The following is a 21,613-nucleotide window of genomic DNA, read 5'->3' as shown; positions in this document are numbered from 1 at the left end:
CAAGATGTCATCTCAGGGAGTAAGACTGAAACGGAGCAATTATCTTACAGTCAATAAACACACAAGTTTATGCTATAAACAACAAATAATACATGTAAGTTTATAGATATCCTTCCAGAAATCTTAAATAAAACTTTGGCAAACAATCAAACAGCACATTAAAATAAATGCATTATTCTAGAAATGCAATGATGGTTCAATATTAGGAAATACACTAACACAATTAAAAATATTAGAAGAGCTAAGTAGAATATGATCACCTCTGTAAGTACTAAAAAAGTACCTTACAAGATTTAACATCCACTCATGTTTAAAATAAAAAGCAGCTCAAGAACTTAAGAACTGAGGGATACTTCTTTAATAAACACATACTGGCCACAAAGCCAGCGTTTTACTTAATGGAGAAATATTAGATAATTTTCTGCTGAAGTAAAGAACAAGTTAAGGCTCTTCACTATATGCATTCTTATTTATTTACTTTATTAATTTTTAAATTTATTTATTTTATTTATTTTTGGCTGCATTGGGTCTTTGTTGCTGCATGCGGGCTTTCTCCAGTTGCAGTGAGCATGGGCTACTCTTCATTGCTGTGCACAGGTTTTTCAAGTGCAGTGGCTTCTCTTGTTGCGGAGCACGGGCTCTAGGCGCACAGGCTTCAGTAGTCGTGGCACACGGGCTCAGTAGTTGTGGCACACAGACTTAGTAGTTGTGCCTCGCAGGCTCTAGAGCACAGGCTCAGTAGTTGTGGCACACAGGCTTAGTTGCTCCGTGGCATGCGGGATCTCCCCGGACCAGGGCTCGAACCCATGTCCCCAGCATTGGCAGGCGGATTCTCAATCACTGTGCCACCAGGGGAGCCCTTCATTCTTATTTACTATTGCATTTGAGGTACCTACCAATGCAGTTACACAACAGAAAGAAATCAGAGTAACAGAAATTGGAATAAAGAGGAATAACTACCTCTACTTGCAGATAATATGATTATGCATCCAGAAAAATATGAAGAATGAATGCAAAAATACAAATAAGGAAATTTAGTAAAACAGGATAGAAAATTAACATGCAGAAATCAATGCCTTTATATAATGTACAATAAAGAGTTAGAAGAAATAATATAAGAATATATCCTATTTACAATAATAAAATATAAAAGAAAATGAAATATCTACTCATAAACTTAAGATATATGAAAACCAGTATGGTAAAAATTATAAAGTCCTCCAGAAAAACACAGATATATAACTGAATGAATGGAAAGATATACCATTTCTTGGACAGAAAGACTCATATCATAAAGATGCTGATTCTTCCTATGTTAATTTGTAAGTTAATGCAATTTCACTTAAAACACTCTAAAACTCCATTTCCTTTGGAGCTAGAAAAGTGTTCTGTAAAACTTCATTTGGAAGAATATGCAAGAATTTCTGAAAAAGAAAAACAATGAGGAAGAGCTAGTCCTACCAGGGATTAATACATAACCAATTATATACAATTAACATAGTCAGGTACTGGGCACATAAGAAGACAGAAACTACTGGAACAAAATAGAAAGTTCACATTTAGCCCCAAATGTTTACAGAAATATATGATAAAGGAAACAGCTCAAATCAGTGGTGAAAAGAAGGATTTTTAATAAATAACATTAGGACAGCTGGATTTTTCCACCTATACACTAGAATTCCTAATGTTTCAAAAGTCTACACATAAAAATAATGAAACCAGCCAAGTACTAGAAGAAAGCATAGATAAATTTCTTTAAAACCGAGAGTTGAAAAAAAAACATTCCTGTGTTTCAAAATCCAGAAGCAAAACAACAGGAGAATGGGATAGGGAGGGGGAGTGGGACAAATTAGGAGTATGGGATTGACACATACCAACTACTATACATAAAATAGATAAGCAACAAGGATTTACTGTATAGCACAGGGGAGTATATTCAGTATCTATAATGGAAAATAACCTGAAAGTATATATATATATATATATATATATATATATATAAAAAACTGAATCACTTTGCTATACACCTGAAACTAATACAATATTGTAAATCAACTACAGTTCAATTAAAAAAATAAGGGAAAGGTTGATAAATTCAACTACCATGACCAATAACAACAAAAAACAAAAATCTAAAAACAAGTAAGCAAATGAACACAATTATGGCCCTTTGCATGGCCAAAATACTGCAAAACCAATGTAAAAATATACATGACAAACTGAATAGGTAAAGGTATAAAAAATATTTGCACTTATGTCATAAATTACATATCACTAATATGTAAATAACCTCAACTTTCAGAAAAAGCTCAAAAACCCAACAGAAAAAAATGGACAAAAGATGTCGACAGGCAGAAAACAGAAAAATACAAAAGGCCCATAAACTTATGGAAAGATGCTTAATTTGCCTCATAATTAGAGAAGAGTAATTTAACACTACATTTTAACATACCATTTCTCACCTCTCAGACTAAAGACAAACAATCCAGTTTAAACATGGGAAAAGGATTTAAACAGACATTTCTCCAAAGAAGATATATAAATGGCCAATAAGCACATGAAAAGATGCCCAGATCATTAGTCATTAGGGAAATGCAAGTCAAAACCATGAGATACTAGTTCACACTCATTGGATGGCTATACTGAGAAACTAGACAAGTGCTGACAAAGATATAGAGGAATTGGTATCCTCATACATCACTAGTGGGAATGTAAAATGGTACAGGTACTTTAGAAAATTGTTTGGCAGCTCCTCAAAAGAACGGAGAAAAATTGTTGCCATATGACCCAGCAATTCTACTAGGCATATGGCCCAAGAAAATTAGGGACATGTTCGTCAAAGGACAGAAACTTGCAGTTAGAAGATAAATTCTGGGGATCTAATGCACAGCATTGTGATTATAGTTAACAATACTGTATTATACACTTGAAAGTTGTAAGAAACTAGATCTTAAATGTTCTCACCACAAAAAAGAAATGATACTTACGTTATGTGATGGAAGTGTTAACTAACTCTACGGCAGTAATCATAGGGCAATATATATGTATCAAATCAACACATACACCTTAAATTTACATGTTATATGTCAATTATACCTCAATTTAAAAAACCTACGTCCAACAAAACTTTGTGCATGTATATTCATAGCAGCATCATTCATAAATGCCAAAAAGTGAAAACAACCCACATATCCATTAATTGATGAATGGATAAACAAAATGTGGTATATCCAATGGAATATTATTCCTGCAATGGAGTACTACTGAGCCATAAAAAGGAATGAAGCACTGACACATGCTACAACATGGATGAACCTTGAAAACATCATTTTAAGTGAGGAAGCTAGACACAAAAGACTACATGTTGTATGACTCCACTGATATGAAATACTCAGAACAGGCCAATCCATGGAGTCAGTAAGCAGATGAGTGGTTGCCTGGGTCGAGGGAGGGGAAATGGGAAGTGTACTAATGGATTCGAAGTTTCTTTTTGGGGTGTGAAAACTGTCTGGAATTACATAGTGGTAGTGGCTCCACATCCTTGAGAATGTGCTAGAAACAACAGAATTGTGCACTTCAAAACAGTCACCAAAGCCAACAGACATGTCATTTTGTTGATGTGAGGAGTCATGAGAGGATTATTTTATAGCTTCTATTAAAAGTTTTCAACTTAAAAGGAAATTTCAAACCATGATCATTTATTTTTAAATGTGTCTCCCCTTCCCTCCCTGAGACCAGCTCCCTTCCCACTAGGGAGTAGCTCCTGTCTGCTTTCACTGTTACTAGATGTTTAAAAGAACTATTATGGAAAATTTCAAGTACACACAAAAGTAGAATTATATGAAACTCTTATGCTTCAACAATTAACATCTTGCCATATATTTTAAATCTAAATTATTTTCCTCAAATTCCCAAGACAAAGGTATCAAATGTTCATTACTGTCCATAGTAATTTATCCTTAATAACAAAAAGAATGATTAAGTGTAAGTTATAAAATTCAGTTAAAAAAACAAACTTGAGCCTTTATATCCTCCTCCCCCTACCAGCAAAAAATATCAAAGAAATGATAGATTACATACCACTGACTCCCCAGTACCAATGAAAAGATCTGTGCCTACATAACCTAAAATAGTGAGTAATATAAAGGTATTTTTTGAATTTTTAATTTGACTCAAATTATTTTGTGCTTTTACTAAATAAGTACTCTGAACCATATCCTGGAAAATTATGAAAACTCAGACCAAACAATGAGAAATTCGCCATTTCACAAATATGCTACCTCCCAAATGAATATAATCCACCAGTATACTTCCAAATACATGGTTTTCACATTATCTAAAGGTTAGAGAACTATTTTAACTTTAAGGGCCTTTAAGCTAAAGCATGTATCATATTTGTGATTAGCATATTTATGTTGAGAAAGTAATCACGTGAAGGGGACTTGCCTGGTGATCCAGTGGTTAAGACTCTGTGCTCCCAATGCAAGGGGCCTGGGTTTGATCCCTGGTCAGGTAACTAGATCCAGCATGCCTCAACTAAAGATCCTACATGCCGCAACAAAGATCCACGTGCCACAACACAGAGCCAGCGCAGCCTAATTAATTAATTTTTACAAAGAAAGCAATCACATGAAAAGATAAAAAGATTTTCCAGTAAGTAACAGTGATGTAACTCATGTAGTTAAAACACTAAATACAGTAATGCCTAGTTTACCCTTAAAAATAAGATATAAAGATATTCCAAGTAAGTGATTTTTTTATGCATTAAAAATTTCTTTAAACAATGTGATTGGAAATCTAACATACACGTATTAGAAATGTCCACACCTGTTTAACCGGCGTGCTGTATATAACAAACACACATTTTCTTAACAACCCAGGGTCAGCATCACCTGCAGCAGTACATCAACACGCCCCTGAGGTACACAGGACCTGCCTGCCCCTACACCAGGCTTCTCCACCTCAGGGCTACTGTGGGCCAGATGACCGTTGTGGAGCTGTCCTGTACATCGTAAGGTGTTAGCAGCATTCCTGGCCTCTACCCATCAAATGCCAAGAGTATCCCCCAAGGCTTGACTTCCAAAAATGTCTCCAGACATTGCCAAATATCCCCTAGGGGGCAAACTGACTGCTGCAAACCAAACAGGCGTGCTTTTTGCATTCACGTGCTTGATTTTTGTAATTTTCTACTTTCTCCCTCAGTGTTCACACTCAGTGGCACAGTAACCTCTTCTTAGTATGCATTTCTCAAAGGATTCCTTGTTCCTTTTTTAACTGTTTTAAATGTGTTGTCCACCAAAATATCAGATAAACACCCTCATGACAGATGGTCTCCCAGGGAGGACCTCGGTCATGGTGGAAGACGGTAGATGCTCTCCTCTGACTAAAGTGTGTGTTTTTAGGTCATAATTATTATGGATTATTAGTTAGCCTTTTTAGATTTTTTGATCTCGTTTTAATTTTCACCAAAACCAAAAGTGCAAAAATTGTATCCTATTTTGTTTTTCTTAAAATTGCCATTGAGGCCAAACATCTTTCAAGTTTTTTGTTTTGTTTTTTAACATTTGTAGCTCTTCTTTAGAAAAGTACTGTGTTCTCTATCTCCTATTATATGGTTTGGCATTTTATTAATGATTCTTCAAAATTCTTTATGAACACCTGATGAATACTATGCTTTGGGTTATCATTTATGTTGCCGATATTGTCCCAGTTTCCTTCTTTGTTTATAATGAGTTTTTTTCAGTTTTAAGTTTTTATGTAATCAAACTTGCCAATCTTTCCCTTTACAGTTTTCGCCCCTGGTATCAACCACTTTACTCAATATTTAAAAAATACATACCAAAACAATGTACATTTTTCCCCCATAAAATCTCAATTTCTCTGAAGTACATTTAATTTGTTTAATCATATAAAATGTTTTCTGGAAAAAAAAATCCTAATCCTTCTTTCAAAGCCAAATTTACCAAGGGCCTAGTATATACTAAGCCCTACCTAGCTTGTAAAAAGAGATAAAATTACAGGGAAAAAGAAGTCCAATTAATAGAATTCAAAACTAAGAGGAATTTTCTTATATTTCATTTGTAGCCGTGAAATTTCAGCACAATATTTATTGTTTTATAAAATGAAATAAAACATACAAAAATGAAAATCATCATAAAAACCCTGACACAGAACTTTAGTAGTGCATCTATAGTCAGTTGTCATTATTCGTGGATTCCACATTGTGAATTCACCTACTTGCTAAATCTGTGACCCCGAGTCAACACTCGTGGCCTTCTGGTAGTTACTGGCAGACAGGCACACACGCCAGCCGAGGTGGGACAGGGCAATGCTTTGCCCTCATGTTCCAGCTCCGTCAAGCAGTGTCCTTTTCCAACTCTATGTAGGCCATGTGCCTGGAGTTGTTGTGCTTTTTAAGTTGGTGTTTTTGCTGTTTAAAATGGCCCCCACAGTGCTGAGGTGTGTCCTGTCTCCTGGGCCTCAAAGGCTGGGATGCACCTGGTGTGTCTGGTGAGCGCAGCTCAGGCCCAGTTAAGGTGCTTAAGACTCAACCATCCTAACGTCCAGAACTAGGAACCTGTCTACAGAGAAGACAGGAAAGCTGCCTAGTTCCTGGATCCATAAAAAGTGCAGCGGGCAGCGCTGTCCTGAGGCTGAAAGCCACAGAAATTCACAATCACGTCAGGGTTCAGGAAAATGCTAAACCCTCCTCAGCTAGAGCTGGCCTGCAGGTTTCAAACGGTGATATTATGTGAAAAATGAAATTTGCAGGCAAATCCTCTACAGGAAAAGTGCTCTGTAGGAGAACATATTTGGACACTAAGTTGTTTTTTTTGTTTTTTTAACCAGGAATGTTGGCAAATGAACCTATTCATTGGAAATTTTGGTTTAGAAAAATTTGTGGCCAGAGGCTTGCAGGTACTGAACACTGCATTTCCCCTGGGGTAAAGGGTCAGTATTGGCTGATTCAGTGTTTGTGGTGACCTTACAGAACATAACTACAGTGAATAACAAAAATTGACTGAAATTATAACAAAATGTGATCTTTACTTTTTAAATGTTTTGAGAATACCATTTTTATAACATTATAAACATCCTGAAAACCATTTTAAGTAGGGAGATGAAGAAAACTGAAGGTTTTTATGATGGTTCCAGTTAGAGATAGCCAACTCTGGATAAATACCAGCATGGTAGAACAGGGATTACTGTGCCCCTATAATCAGCTCATAACGTTTCCTAATAAGGCTTTTAAACTGACCCAATCACTGTCTTATAGGAACTTAGATATCTATGAAATAGGGCGTATAATGTTTGTATTAAAAATTATTTTAAATTAGCCATTCATTTATTACCAGCCCATGCTAAGTTAACCAGAATGCTTCATCTCTCAAAAAATGTTTTTCAAGAGGAGTCTCTCATAATTTGGAGACTGTATAATGGTAAATGTGAAATCTGAAGAAAGTGACAAATAGCAATTCTGTACTTCAGAACTGATGGAATATGAATTAGAGCACCTATTAGCACCATGCTGAACATATTCAAGGTCAAAGAGAGACAACATAAAATGAGTCAATTTTATCCAATGCAAACAGTTTATACTAAAAGAAACATGTCTTGCTCAATAAACATCTGAATGAATTTAAAAGGTAGACAACTCAAATAACGGCTTATATTTCACGCACATTAATAATCACAACACACTTATACAGACAAGGTCTAGGTGCTTTCTCAGTCTGTACTGACCTCTCTTTTTTCCTAATACATTTACCTTTACAATTACCATCTCTTTAATTAATGAAATGAGACCGAAGTTTGCAACTGAACTTTTCCATTATTTGGATTCTGAATGCATGAGAATCATCGATAACTGTTTAAACCCTCAATTATTTGGCAGTCCATACAAGGATATTTTACTGCAACAAAGGAGCATGTCCCACTTAACTACATCTACTTTACCATAATGAAAGAGCAAAAGAATAAAGAACTTAGAAATTACATAACCACTTTCTAGATTAAAGTAAATACACAGGACGGGTGAGAACATGTGGCACTCCTCCTGCACTAATGTCAAACATCCAGAACAGCGGGCATTTAGGCTGCAATGGCCTCTGGGTAGGACTGGGGAACACACATTCCTGTCTTGTTGTTCATACTGTCTTATTGAACTGTTATAATAAACATCACAAAGCTTATAATATCTTTGACAGTGTATAAAGTATTATTTATGCAAGAAAATCTGAAATCTTATAATTATCTTACACACTGAAATGTGTACAGCAGACACAAGCAATAGCAGACATTGATGTCTGCAAATAAATCCAGCACTTCCTATAGCTAAGTTGCCAAATACTTATTTTAATACAATGTCTGTTTCTAAAGTACTTTGAGTTTTAATTAGGGTAAAACATGTTTCCCATCATCTTGACAAGTACTGTCAAAAAAGTCTTCCCTGGTGGCACAGTGGTTGAGAGTCTGTCTGCCGATGCAGGGGACACGGGTTCGTGCCCCGGCCCGGGAAGATCCCACATGCCGCAGAGCGGCTGGGCCCGTAAGCCATGGCCGCTGAGCCTGCGCGTCCGGAGCCTGTGCTTCGCAACGGGAGAGGCCAAGACAGTGAGAGCCCCGTGTACCAAAAAAAAAAAAAAAAAAGTCTGGTCTCATTTCACATTTCTAATAGATAGTAATGACTGCCTAGGACAGACATTGTGTTAAGAATTTTGAGGCCAAGGAGCAAACAGTGGGAAGGAGCGGGAGGAGAGTGAGTCTCCAGGAAACTTTAAAAAAGAAAATAATTATTAGTTGTGGTTTATGAAGGCATATTGTTTTCTGAAATAATCCCATCTCATAAGCATTAAAAATGGCCACGGCCATAACCACAGGCGGCACAGTACACAGGGACCGGATTACATGGAGTTTCATAAGCCAACCCTTTCATAAAGGATTTGAAACTTTAACCTAAGGGCAATGGAAGCCACTGAAGAATTCTCAGCAGAAGACAGTGATTAGACTCCCAGCAGCTATTTAGCCTGCACCAATCATGGTAATTCCATCTTCCTTATCAGCTGACATCAAGTCCAGCAAGTGCTATGTGACTCAATGAGGGAGAAGTGTGCTAGGGCTACTTTTAGGACCAATTCCTAGTCCTAAAAAAAGGCCTCTTCTCCCTCTAAATATCATTAGGTCTTAATATGATGCCCAAAACTGATGCAGCCTTCTTGCCGCCCTGAGGGGAACTAGCCTGAGAATAAAGCTGATGCTGAGGGCTGGACAAAGGAAAGATGGTCCTTTGAGCCGTTGCTTGTGTCACCTGGAGTCTTTCCTCTCTCTGGACTTCCAGTTAGAAGAGAGAATAAGTTTGCATTAGCCAGTTTGAGTCAAGTTCTTCTGTAAGTTCCAGCTAAAAGCACCTTAGCTGATATAATAATTATTCCCATGTTGGTGGTAAGTGAAACCATGAGTCGGGATGAGACTCTGGAGGGAGGCAGGTAGTGAAGAAAGAAAGGAGTCCTAGGGCAGAGTGGGGGGCACCTCATGTTTCATTCTAGGCGGTAGAAGAGCAGCTGGTAAACAAGCAGCAGCCAAAGGTTCTAAAGAAAAGCAAAAGAGTGTGGCGTTACAAAAAAAAAAAGTGTTTCAAGAAGGGAATGGTCAACTGTGCCTCTCGGCTGCTGAAAGTCAAGTAGAATGGAGGGCTGAAAGGCTCAGGTGGACTCAGCAACTTGGCAGTCACAGCACCTCCCTGGAACAGCTTCAGTCGTCTGATAATGTAGAAGCTGGACTGGGAAGAAGTACAGAAACAAAAAGAAAGATGATTCTTTGGATGAGTGTTCAGAAAGGAGAAAGATTATATAGGGGAGAAAAGAAAACCAGAGCAGTGGCTGTGGAGTTCTGAAAAGATTTTTGTTGTTTTTGTTTTGTTTGTTTTGTAATGGTGAGATGATGTCAGAGTATATCTAAATGAAAATCGAAGAGAGCAAGTATAGAAGGGAATGCAAATGAGATAGGTAAGAGGTTTCAGAAGGGATGATCTAGAGACACAGGTGAAGAGAATGACAGAAGGAGATGTGAGGGCAGGCATGTCTGCAGATCTGGAGTAAAGCAAGTTACTTACTTCCCACAGGAAGCCTTCCTTCTCTGAAAAGAGGCTAAACTCCTCTACAAGAGTAATGGGGGGTAGAGAGGTGTGAGGAAAGTGAAGAAAGTTTAGTAAGTCATTACTGAAAAGTGGACGGTGAACTGACCAGAGAAAGTCTGAGAGCCCAGATGACCATGTATGTTGGTTTCCAAGAACCTACATACAGTGTCATGAGCTCCGTAGTTTCCCTCTACCAGCATGCAGGTTTTAGGGTAAATTCATCCAGAATTCAGGTTTTGTCTATACATTGTAGGCACTGAAAAGATAAAGGGGCATTCTTTTGTCTACCTACATGCACTATGTGACCTACTATATGTACAGCACTGTACTAGGTATTATAAAGAAATTTTAAGTTAGTGTTCTCAGGTCAAGGAACTGGGAAAATAAGATAATTATAGGAAGGTAAGATAAATATAAGATGATTATAAAAGGCAATAGAATAAGAACTAGTTGAGGCAAACTTTAAATGCTGTAAGGGGACAGATCACTGTGGGATAGCAATAAGATGGAGAAGATGAAACTTGATAGAGATCTCAAATGCCAACAAATTTTAAATTAAATTTTAAGCTAACTTCAGCACTGGGGGCAGAATGCAGAGGGGAAAGGAGGATACCTGAGCAAAAGTTATAAAGTATTATTAATATAAAAGTACTACTTGTGCATTAAAGAAAACACTTATTGAAAGAATAAACATAATTGGCTGAAGTAAAAGTTTTACTTAGGGGAACAGGAGATAAGACTAGAAAATTAGACTAAGAACAGACTCCAAAATATCCTGATGACAGGATCATAAGCTCTGGGAGAAGGAAAATGAATGAGGAGAGGTTTACAATTGTCTCTGAATACTGCCTGTTAGCAGATTTCAGGCCACAGTGCAGGGAAAGAAAACAGGAACAGAGCCTGTGGTCTCCCTGAGTTGAGGAGACAGAGCAGACTGCAGTGACCAGTTTTCAGCTCAGCATTTCATTTGGTAGAATTCAAATTTTTTAGTCAATTACTTTCCCTATGAATCAGATGTCAGATCCTCTTCCCTCCCTATTATTATAATATTTAGAATCATTCTATGAAATAGTACCTCTACTTAGGAACAAAGAGTATATAAAATAATTTGTAATAGTATACCCATCTAACATTTTCCACTCTATTCTGCAAGGTCCAATTTTATAGGAATATTCTATTTTAAAATGCAGTTCTGACAAGAGCAACCAATTCTTGAACATATCTGGTAATCTAAAACTGAGAAATTTATGTTTATTTAAGACAATCTGACTTAACACACTTTAAAATAGACAAAAGCGAGAGGACTGATGCCAATGGGACACGGCCTGCAGAGGAGGCTATGGCATCCGGCTAGAAGAGTGAACGACCTGCTCAGAACTTGAAGACCAACAGTCAGCACCAGGTCAAATGAGGCTTCTCCAGGCCACTCCTCCTCTAAAGCCCTGACTTCCGAAGACTGATGGATTCTGCACTAGAGAGGAAGGAAGAGAAACCCGTGCAAATTCTCAGGCTCTCCACAGGTCCTCAGGAAGACCACTGGGAAGCCTCAGCATGCTGAGGGAGAAGTGCAAGAACAGGAGAGAACACAGATACTGGCCATCAGTGACTGGAGGGACAGTGAATCTCATAGCTCACAGGCTTCTTCCCTCAGAATCTTCTGGTACTCAGCTTAGACAATGAATCTGCTCCTGCTCTGGCCCTATCTCTGGGGAACAACCTGTAAGTGGAAATGACACCCACAATCTGTAGGAATATCAAGGATCACCTAAAATCCAGACAAAAGCCAAGGATACCCAGGTTGCTAAACAGCAGTGCCAGGAAAACCTCCTCAGATGGCCCCACTATCACCTGCAGGCACAACTTCACCATGGCTGGCATAATCGCCCAGGGAAAGACATCCAAGTGCTTCTGATGCCTGTCAGGGTCACAAGCTTACTCCACAACCTGCAGGAACACTTGGCCGCTGCTCAAACTACAGGAAATCTCAGAGACACTGAACTGGGTGGCAGCCTACCCCCGGACATCATTTGCCTCAGACACAATGCAGGACCATTAGGAAACACCAACCAACCCCACCTTTGCTATCCACCTTCCCTGACCATCAGCAGAGTAATAATACCAGAGCATTTCTGAGGAACCTGAAAAGACTTGAGGTTTTCTCCTGGGATATATTTATTTTTCAGGCTATTTTGATTATCCTGTGTAGGAAACTTCAAGAATAAGATTCCTGAAAAATAATTTCTGAGACAGAGAGCTGAAGGTTTTAGAGTACATCATTTTCTATAAACCATTACAAAAAGAACTTTCTAGAAGTCGTCACATATACTTGGCCTACTTAAAAAAATAAAAATTTGTAACTTTAAAAGTTAAAAAAAATCCCAACTGGGCTTCCCAGGTGGCGCAGTGGTTGAGAGTCCGCCTGCCGATGCAGGGGACACGGGCTCGTGCCCCGGTCTGGGAAGATCCCACATGCCGCGGCGCGGCTGGGCCCGTGAGCCATGGCCGCTGAGCCTGCGCATCCGGAGCCTGTGCTCCACAACGGGAGAGGCCACAACAGTGAGAGGCCCGCGTATCACAAAAAGAAAAAAAAGAAAAAAATCCCAACTGGAACTTTAAAATAGAGCCCAGACCCATCCCCAGAGATTCTGACTTAATGCTTTTGTTAAGAAAAAAAAGTAGGACTTCCCTAGTGGCACAGTGGTTGAGAGTCCACCTGCCAATGCAGGGGACGCAGGTTCGTGCCCCGGTCCAGGAAGATCCTACATGCCGCGGAGCGGCTGGGCCCGTGAGCCATGGCCGCTGAGCCTGCGCATCGTAGCCTGTGCTCCGCAACGGGAGAGGCCACAACAGTGAGAGGCCTGCGTACCGCAAAAAAGAAAAAAAAAAAGTAATTCAGATGCTCAGTCATGACTGAGAACCAGTGTACCATCAAGAGCTTCCCATGTGTCATCCAAAATCCCAAAGAATTTATTTAAAAGAATAAGATGCAAGTACTATTTCAAGGCTTACAACAGTATCTTTTTGGTTAGCATTTGTTTAAAATATGCAAATAAATCAAGAGAAAGTCTAACTTTAAACTGGATTGGTGGTTGTTCAACTTTTAATTCACTCGGAAATAACTGAGACTAAAGCTAGGTTTATTTTAATAATCATAAGAAAATAAAATTTAACTTTCAAATTACTCAAGTGTAAGTTTCTTAACTAAAACAATCTAACACGAACACTCATCACAATCGAGAGGCTTCTTCAGAACTGTATGTGTAGAAAATATATGTGCAGAATAAGAAAATATGTTATTTCAAAATAAATGATCAGGTGTTTTGACATTACACTAAGTGTGGCATTTTTAAACATAAAAGAAATGTTAAATTATAAGTGCAGTAGAAAAATAAACCACTTTAAACTTTATATCCTCTACAATTTAAAAAGATAACATCTCTAATAGTAAATAAAATGCTCCAAAACCTTGTAAATATGGTATCAATGGCAAGCCCAAATAAATCAATCTCACTTGTTCCTACCACAAGTACTGGCCAGCTTAAGTATTTATATTCAATACTAATTTGAGATGGCCTCCATGTCAAAACTCAGCTGAAAATTAAGAACTTGATCTCCCTAACAGCATTTTTCAGATACAGTTTTGAGACAGAAAAGCAATCAACAAGCAGATAAATCAAGAATCTACAAAAAAATAAAGCGTTCATAATAGCTTTCAAGCTGAGATACTTTAGCCTTTATTAAAAGACTTTTTTTAAAAAATCTTTCTATAACTATTAAATATGAGAAAACCTTATGTAATATCCCCGCTGATGAGCATCAACACAATCTGAACCTGGGCATGCTACAACTCAGTTGATCTATGTCTCACTTCACCATATGCTTCACACTATTTTATTTTAGACAATAAACACCTACTGACTCCTGAAGCCTCAGCACTTAGAGTAACTTTCAAGAAATTAGCTATTTCAATCCAAAGTGAACTTATCCAACAGAGGGAATACTAAAAGATTCCTCAAGACAATGACTGCCCCTTCTCATGCAGCACAAAAACTTTAGTGGTAAAGTTAATTTCAAATATTTTCAAACATTTCTCTCCTATACATAAGTATTAAAATAATGATTGTAAGTTTCCCCACACACACCCTGTGGCAAGTTATCTTCATAATGTGAGTTGCTAATAGTTACAGCAGGAAAATGAGCCAATTATTTATGCTTGTTCTTAGGTTACAAGCTGTCGTTACCAGTGAAACTGGAATTAACCAGAATTTTATGTATGGGATGTTCTGATTACCAGGAGGTTTCTAATATTTTCTTTCCATCTCCTACTTTTGAAAGAAGAGTAAGCATAGTTTCACGTTCCTTTACTATTCCATACTTTTGCAGACATAAATGTATACTTGTAAGGTGACAGTGTATGAGTACAAAGATCCAAGAAGTTGGTGAGTTTTAGGGAGACAAGAGCAGCCAAGTGCAGTATAGGGGTACTTCCCTGGTGGCACAGTGCTTAAGAATCCGCCTGCCAATGCAGGGGACACAGGTTCGAAACCTGGTCCCGGAAGATCCCACATGCCATGGAGCAACTAAGCCCACGCGCCACAACTACTGAACCTGCGCTCTAGAACCTGCAAGCCACAACTAATGAGCCCGCGTGCCACAACTACTGAAGTCCTCACACGTAGAGCCCGTGCTCTGCAACAAAGAGAAGCCACCGCAATGAGAAGCCCGCACACTACAACAAAGAGCAGCCCACGCTTGCCGCAATGAGAGAAAGCCCAGCGCAGCAACGAAGACCCAAGGAAGGAAAGAAGGGAAGGAGGAAGTAAATAAGTAAATAATTTTTTTTTTTAATGGAGTATAGGTTTGCTAATCATAGACGTGAATTCAAATACCCCTTTGATCATGTGTTCTGTGTGACCCCAGGCACTAGGGTCTATTATAAGTTATGTAATACTTATAACTGTGCTGTATAATATTGTAATTTATCATATAATCATACTATAATAAATACTTCCCTCATTATGCTACTGTGAGAACTAAAAGGAGTATGTAAAATGCCTAGGATAGTAGGTGCTCAATGACACCTTCCTTTACAAACAATGGTGCTGCCACAAGCAATACCTTTACAATGAAAAACAGCTTTCTAAAAACTGCTTACAAAGACTTCTAAAGGGACATAATGTGTGTACATAATCAAAGTACAATGTATTTATGACAGATTATCTTGTAATACACCACAGTATCTTCCTCATTTTTAAAATATAGCATTTTAAATCCCAATTGTGAAAGTTGGTATTAAGTAACAAGCTCTCAAAACAAATCCATTTCTAACTATTTGTATATATCTTTCTTTTGTTTACACGATAAATGTTTGGATAGGAAGGAAGAGTCTTCCTTCTTTAAATTCTATTTTAAGTTTACTTAGCACACAAGCAGGTCAAATTAGGAAAAAATATTAAAGATTTTAAGTGGGACTATCTTTCATTTAAATGCTTAGATAGTATCAGGAGAACAAAAAAAAAGAATTACTAATCATAACAAAGTTGTTTTTAAAAATCCTCAAGTGGAGGCTTCCCTGGTGGTGCAGTGGTTGAGAATCCGCCTGCCAATGCAGGGGACACAGGTTCGTGCCCCGGTCCAGGAAGATCCCACATGCCGCAGAGCGGCTGGGCCCGTGAGCCATGGCCGCTGAGCCTGCACGTCCGGAGCCTGTGCTCCGCAATGGGAGAGGCCACAACAGTGAGAGGCCCGCACACCGCAAAAAAAAAAAAAAAAAAAAAAAGCTGATATGACAGTATTCCATTACCTTTGTCATTTCTATTAATCTCTTTGTCTATTTCTTTAATTTCACATGAAGTTAGGCAAATGATTAGCCATTATGTATTGATGAATAGAAAACAAACCCCCAAAATACAATGAAAAATGTCTAAATATTTACTAGTTGAACATAAATTAGATTTGTAAAATTGAGTTGAATACCTAAGCCTAACAATTTGCTAAATTTCCCTACTAAATACATAATGGTCTCTACAAATATTTTCTTAATTTCCAAATATTTTTTAAATTTTGCATACTGTTTATTTGCATTTGTAAGTAATTTGATATCAAATATTGTACAGCATTTTCACAATACACACTACAGGCATACCTCATTTTATTGCACTTCACCTTACAGGCCTTCACAAATACTGTTTTCACAAACTGAAGGTTTGTGGCAACCCTGCATTGAGCAAGTCTACTGGTGCCATTTTTCCAACAGCATTGGCTCACTTTGTGTTTCTGTGTCACATTTTGGTAATTCTTGCAACATTTTAAGTTTTTTCATTATTACTGTATTTGTTATGGTGATCTGTAATCAGTGATCTTTGATGTGACTACTAAAGCTCACTAAAGGCTCAGATGTTGGTTAGCATTTTTTAGCAATAAAGTATTTTTTAATTAAGGTATGTACACTGGTTTTTGGACATAATGCTACTGCACACTTAACAGACTACAGTATAGTGTATATATAACTTGTATATGCATTGGGAAACCAAAAAACTCACATGACTTGCTTTATTGTGATATCTCCTTTACTGCGGTGGTCTGGAGCAGAACCCATGGTATCTCTGAGGTATGCCTGTAAATAGCTTTCCAAGAATTTTCTAAGCGGAAAATCAGTATTAGGCACACACACACACACACACAAAGATCTTTCCTTAAGGCAGCACATATGTTTAAGATACTACATGTGAGATATTACATCATACTGCTGGGTATTTAGATTTCAATTTGTATCTCCCTTCCATTATGTTCATTTCTATCATTTCACCTCTTATCACAGAGATTCTCAAGCCTGTATGTTATATGGATCATATTCTCTCAAAAAACTACTACTGATAGTTCACTCACTTCTTATTATAGAGAGTATGTATGTGTGTTGAGGGGTGTGGGTGTGCTACAAGGAGGTGGGACCTTACACAATTAAAAGGAAGACTGCTATGCTTTTAAGATGATCATGTGTATGATTTTTAGAAGTGGGATAGTGTATGTAAAGAACTTTGCACAATGGCTGACACTTGGTAAACATACAATATATGATGCCTATTTTCATCATGGTACTCATTTATGTTATAAACTTGTGGATACAAAAACATTTCAAAAATCAAGACCAAAGGAAGACAGACCACTGATGATACGGAGGACCTTCAGACCACTATTGATCTTCACAGAATCACTGTACGAAAGCAGATTTACTATTGTTTTGAAATGTTGACAATGCCACTGAAACAAAGTAACTGAAAGTCTTCAGGTAAGAGATACAGATAGCAATTAAACTCCTTGTTTTTCAGATGGGTAAATTGAGACCAGGCATGGCAAGTTTAAATAATTTGCCCAAGATCACTCTGCTAGTAATGACAGAGGTGAGATTCAGACCCAAGTCACCTGGCCTCAAACTCATGTTGCTATACTACCTCCAATCAAATTACAAAAATCTAATCAAGCTGTAAAAAATTCAACGTTAAGTCCAAGTTAAGGTTTTCAAACAGTGAAACTTTTTTTTTTTTTTCTTTAAGTCAGACTCTTCTCCTTAACATTTTCTCCTTTTTTCCAGATACAGCCTCTTGGCTTAAATTTTTTCTATGGAGAATTCAATTGAAGGATGGTACGGGTAGGTACACAAAATCTGATACCAGAGGTTTAGGGCTTTAAGCAACAGTAGGACAGTATTTGATACTTTATTACAAATGTTACAATTCTTAATTAGCTTCAATCAGTGTCTCAATTTAGGTATGCCAAAGGGTATGAATGTCTCTGTTATACACTACCTGAACAACCCTTAAAGGAAAAGTGGATACTGTTACAAAAAGGTGAGAGTTCAAAAAAACACAGGTCAATTCACGGAAACATGCAAGATGCCATACACTCAAAGTATCAACGTAATGATATCCTAAGAACAATGCATACGAACTAAGGAGATAATTTTAACATTTTAATTGATCTTTCTTTGTAAAGCTGGGAGCACTTACATATGTTTATTTAACCACCTTGCAACAGGTAACTGAAAAAATAAACTGCCCAATTACAAAATGTAAAAGGGAGATTCCATTTTCATATGAACAACATCTAAGGGGAAACATATGAACAACATCTACAGGGAAAAAGTACCACAATAGAGATCCTCTGTCAATCATGCATGGAGTTAAGCAAGAAAAATATTTTATTGATTATGCCATAATCACAGACCATATTTTCTGACCTCTGATTCTCTAACTTGGCCATCTTATAAAGAAGAGTCCACCAAAATAATGACTAATCAACGCTAAAGACAAAGAAAATAACATGCCTGTACAAAATTCATATTTTATCTCCTGCTTGTTCAAGTTAGAATTCAGAAAAGTCACAAAGGTGACCCTGCTTACCAGAAAGCACTCAAACTTTTAAAGGACAACGAAGACTATCTCTCTGCTAACTTCAAACCATTAATTAGAATCAATGACCCAAAAGCCTGAAAAGGTTATGCATCCCATAATTACTAAGGTACAACCACTACATTTCTCGGTTTAAAAGAAAAACGTTTTACTTTATGCTCTTAAACAGACTAAATTATTTTTAAGCAGTCTCGTTTCCACAGCACACCGCTTACTGTAGGATGCAGAACACCTGGGTGAGGCAGACCAGAGGACCCAGGACCTAAACCTCAGTAAGCCCTGTGGGCCTCTAAAAATCTGACCCAAGCGGGCCCCCTCCAACCTTCAGGCACCCATCCCTCAACAGGGTACCTGCTTTGAGTTCACAGGACCCCGGATACTATGTACACACCCCACAAGCGCACACGAAGCACCATGAACACACAGTATGTAACACCGGGTATGACATGCCCACACCGGGAACCATGTGGACCCGTATATAACACCAGGCACCATAGACAAACTAGGTACCATGCACACACCATATGTGACACCAGGAACCATGCCCACACCAGGTATGATATCCCCACCATGTATAACACCAAGTGCCAGGTGCACACCGAGCACCAGAAACACAACGGGTATCATGCATGCTCCCACAGTATACAACACCAGGCACACATTCGGGACCACGGACACACCAGGCAGCATGGACACACTAGGAATCATGCCCCACCACATACCAGGTGCACACTGGGCAACACCGACACACAGCATATAACACCAGGCGCCACGGACACACCGGGCACCATGACCACACGGTATGTAACACCGACCACCACGGACACACTGGGTATCACACCCCCACCGTACATAACACCGGGCACCACGGACACACCGTGAGCGCCTCCAGCGCTGGGCCAGAAAAGCGTAAGGGGACAGTCCACGCGGAAGTTCGGGGTCCCAGGCCGGCTGCTGCGCCCCAGCTTAGCTCCCCTCCGGACGCCCGGCGGGATGGGTGGCGGACACTTAGGCGGTCCTGGGGGCCCGGGAGGATCTGCAGAGGAGGCGGAGGCCTCGCTGCCGCCCGTTACCAGCCCCGGGGACCAGGCCTCGCCTGGGCCCTTAGGGACCACCCTGCCCAGCCGCGGCCTTCGCTCCCAACAACTAGCCGTCAAGGCAGACGCCCGCCCCCCACCCGCCCCCAAACTCACAGGGCCGCGTCCCGGCGGACCCCGAGCCGAACCGCTGGCCCCGAGGCCTGGGCGCGCGGGGAGGACCGGCCCGGCGGGCGGCGCTCACGCGACTCCCCGGCTTCGCGGCCCGTGAAGGCCCCGCGCCGTCCTGCTCCTGCGGGGCCTCCTCCTCCTGCAGGGCCGCCCTTCCGCGGCCGGCCGAAGGCGGGGTGCGCAGCCGAACCCCCGCAGACCAACAGGCCCCTGCCCGACGCAAACAAAGCTCCGCCGTTCACTCGGCGCTGTTTGCAGGGGGCGAGCAGCGGTCACGCCCGCGGCCCGAGAAGCTGCAGCCGGGCCCGAGCTCCACAAACACCCCGCCTCGGACACCCCGCCCGCGCCCCCGCCCCCGCCCCGCCACCGAGGCCGAGCGTCTCCCACCATTATGCTCCGGACGGTCCTCGCCGCCGCCGCCGCCGCGCCCGGCCCTCCCCCTCCGCGCCCGGCCCGCCGCCCGCGCCGCCTCCTTCCCGCCGCCGCCGCCTCCTCCGGGCCAGGGCCGGCGAAGAGCGGGGGGGCTGCGGTCTCCCGGCCTCCCAGCCACCGCGGGCCCGGCATCCCTGCCGCCCGCGCCGGCTCCCCGGCCTCCCCGCCTCCGGTTACGCGGACCCGGCCTCCCTGCCGCCCGCCCCGACTCCCCGACCTCCCCACCTCCGGCTCCACGGGCCCGGCCTCCTCCCTGGCTCCCCGGCTCCGCGGACCCGGCCTGCCCGCTCCGGCTCCGCGCCTCAGGGGCGCCATGTTTACAAGCCTCCACCACAGAAACTCGCAAGCACCCGGCGAGGGAAGCGCTGAGGCCCCGCCGCCGCACTTACGGTGTCTCCTCGCCGAGCGGCGGGCCGTGGCCGGGCGCGGAGTTGAGGCGCCGCCGCCGCCGGGAAAGTTTGCGTCCTGCGAGGCCGCGGCGCCGCTCACATGGCGGGCTGAGCGGGGCGGCCGCTCGCCGGCCCGGCCTCCTCACCGCCGCCCGCCCGCCGCCCCCGGGCTTTATTGTGTGGCCCGCCGGCCGGCCGCGCTGCGGGCTCGGGCTCGGGCTCGGCGCGGGCTCCCTCCCGGCCCGGCCCGCCGTGCACGCCCACACCCACCTTCCCGCCGTCCTGTGCTCCGCGCCTCTCCCCAAATTTGAGCATATTCTTACATATCCACACATGCACTTCATATCAACACACACGTGAAAGCTACGTACGTGCGGGCACGCGGGAGCCGGGAGCGGAGCGCACAAAGATCCGGCACCCGCAGCATCGTCAGCTCGGACCCGCGGCTGCGGGCACTGCCCGGCCGACGCCTGCTTTCGTGTGCCTCGTACCTGCCTAGAGTCACCGTCGGAACGGCAAAGTCTTGGAGGAGCATTAATTTTTTAATTGGCAAGATCGGTAAAATGGTGTTAATACCTTTTAAAATCTGTCAGCGACACAAATTGCGGGAATATGCTGAATTCCTCATTCCATACGTGCACAAACAGGACTTCAGAAAGAACGGGACCACCCATTACCTTTTTGGCAAAAACACTACCAATTTGTGTAAGGAGAAGGTTATCTTTCTTAGTTTGTAATTCTAGATCTAAGGAGAAGATCCTCATATGTGGATTAAGAAAGTCTCAGATAAGCATACTTAATAGATTCACATATTTTCTCTAATGACCTTTGTCCATAGAAGTTTAGAAGGAAGACCTATCAGCCAAAACTTCCTACTCTGATTCTCTTTGGACATATATACCTGAAAATCACCGGAAGACACTTGTCCAAGAAATTTGGGGATTCTAATCCAATTCAACAATCTTTCACAGCTGGTCTCTAAGTTAGAATTTAGAAATGGGTGGTACTTGAATAGGAGTTCTATGATGTACACCTGTGGAA

The 21,613-nt window shown here is 41.1% G+C and overlaps 1 protein-coding gene across 17 annotated transcripts in view; it reads right to left on the bottom strand.

Moving 5' to 3' along the window:
- ZMYND11 (zinc finger MYND-type containing 11) overlaps window positions 1-21,073 on the bottom strand; it is a 137,013-nt gene extending 115,940 nt beyond the window's left edge. For 4 of the 17 annotated variants that reach the window (XM_067699574.1, XM_067699630.1, XM_067699660.1 and 1 more), the window contains exon 1: window positions 20,573-20,776. The gene's annotated coding sequence lies outside the window, so the exon portion shown is untranslated. The other 13 variants (XM_067699650.1, XM_067699685.1, XM_067699705.1 and 10 more) reach the window with 10 other exon arrangements.
- Between the last annotated feature and the right edge of the window lie 540 nt (window positions 21,074-21,613).

The sequence above is a fragment of the Pseudorca crassidens genome, chromosome 1, assembly GCF_039906515.1.
Source record: "Pseudorca crassidens isolate mPseCra1 chromosome 1, mPseCra1.hap1, whole genome shotgun sequence".
NCBI classification, from domain to species: domain Eukaryota; kingdom Metazoa; phylum Chordata; class Mammalia; order Artiodactyla; family Delphinidae; genus Pseudorca; species Pseudorca crassidens.
Note: the sequence above shows the minus strand (reverse complement) of the source record. Positions and strands in the feature narration are given on the sequence as shown.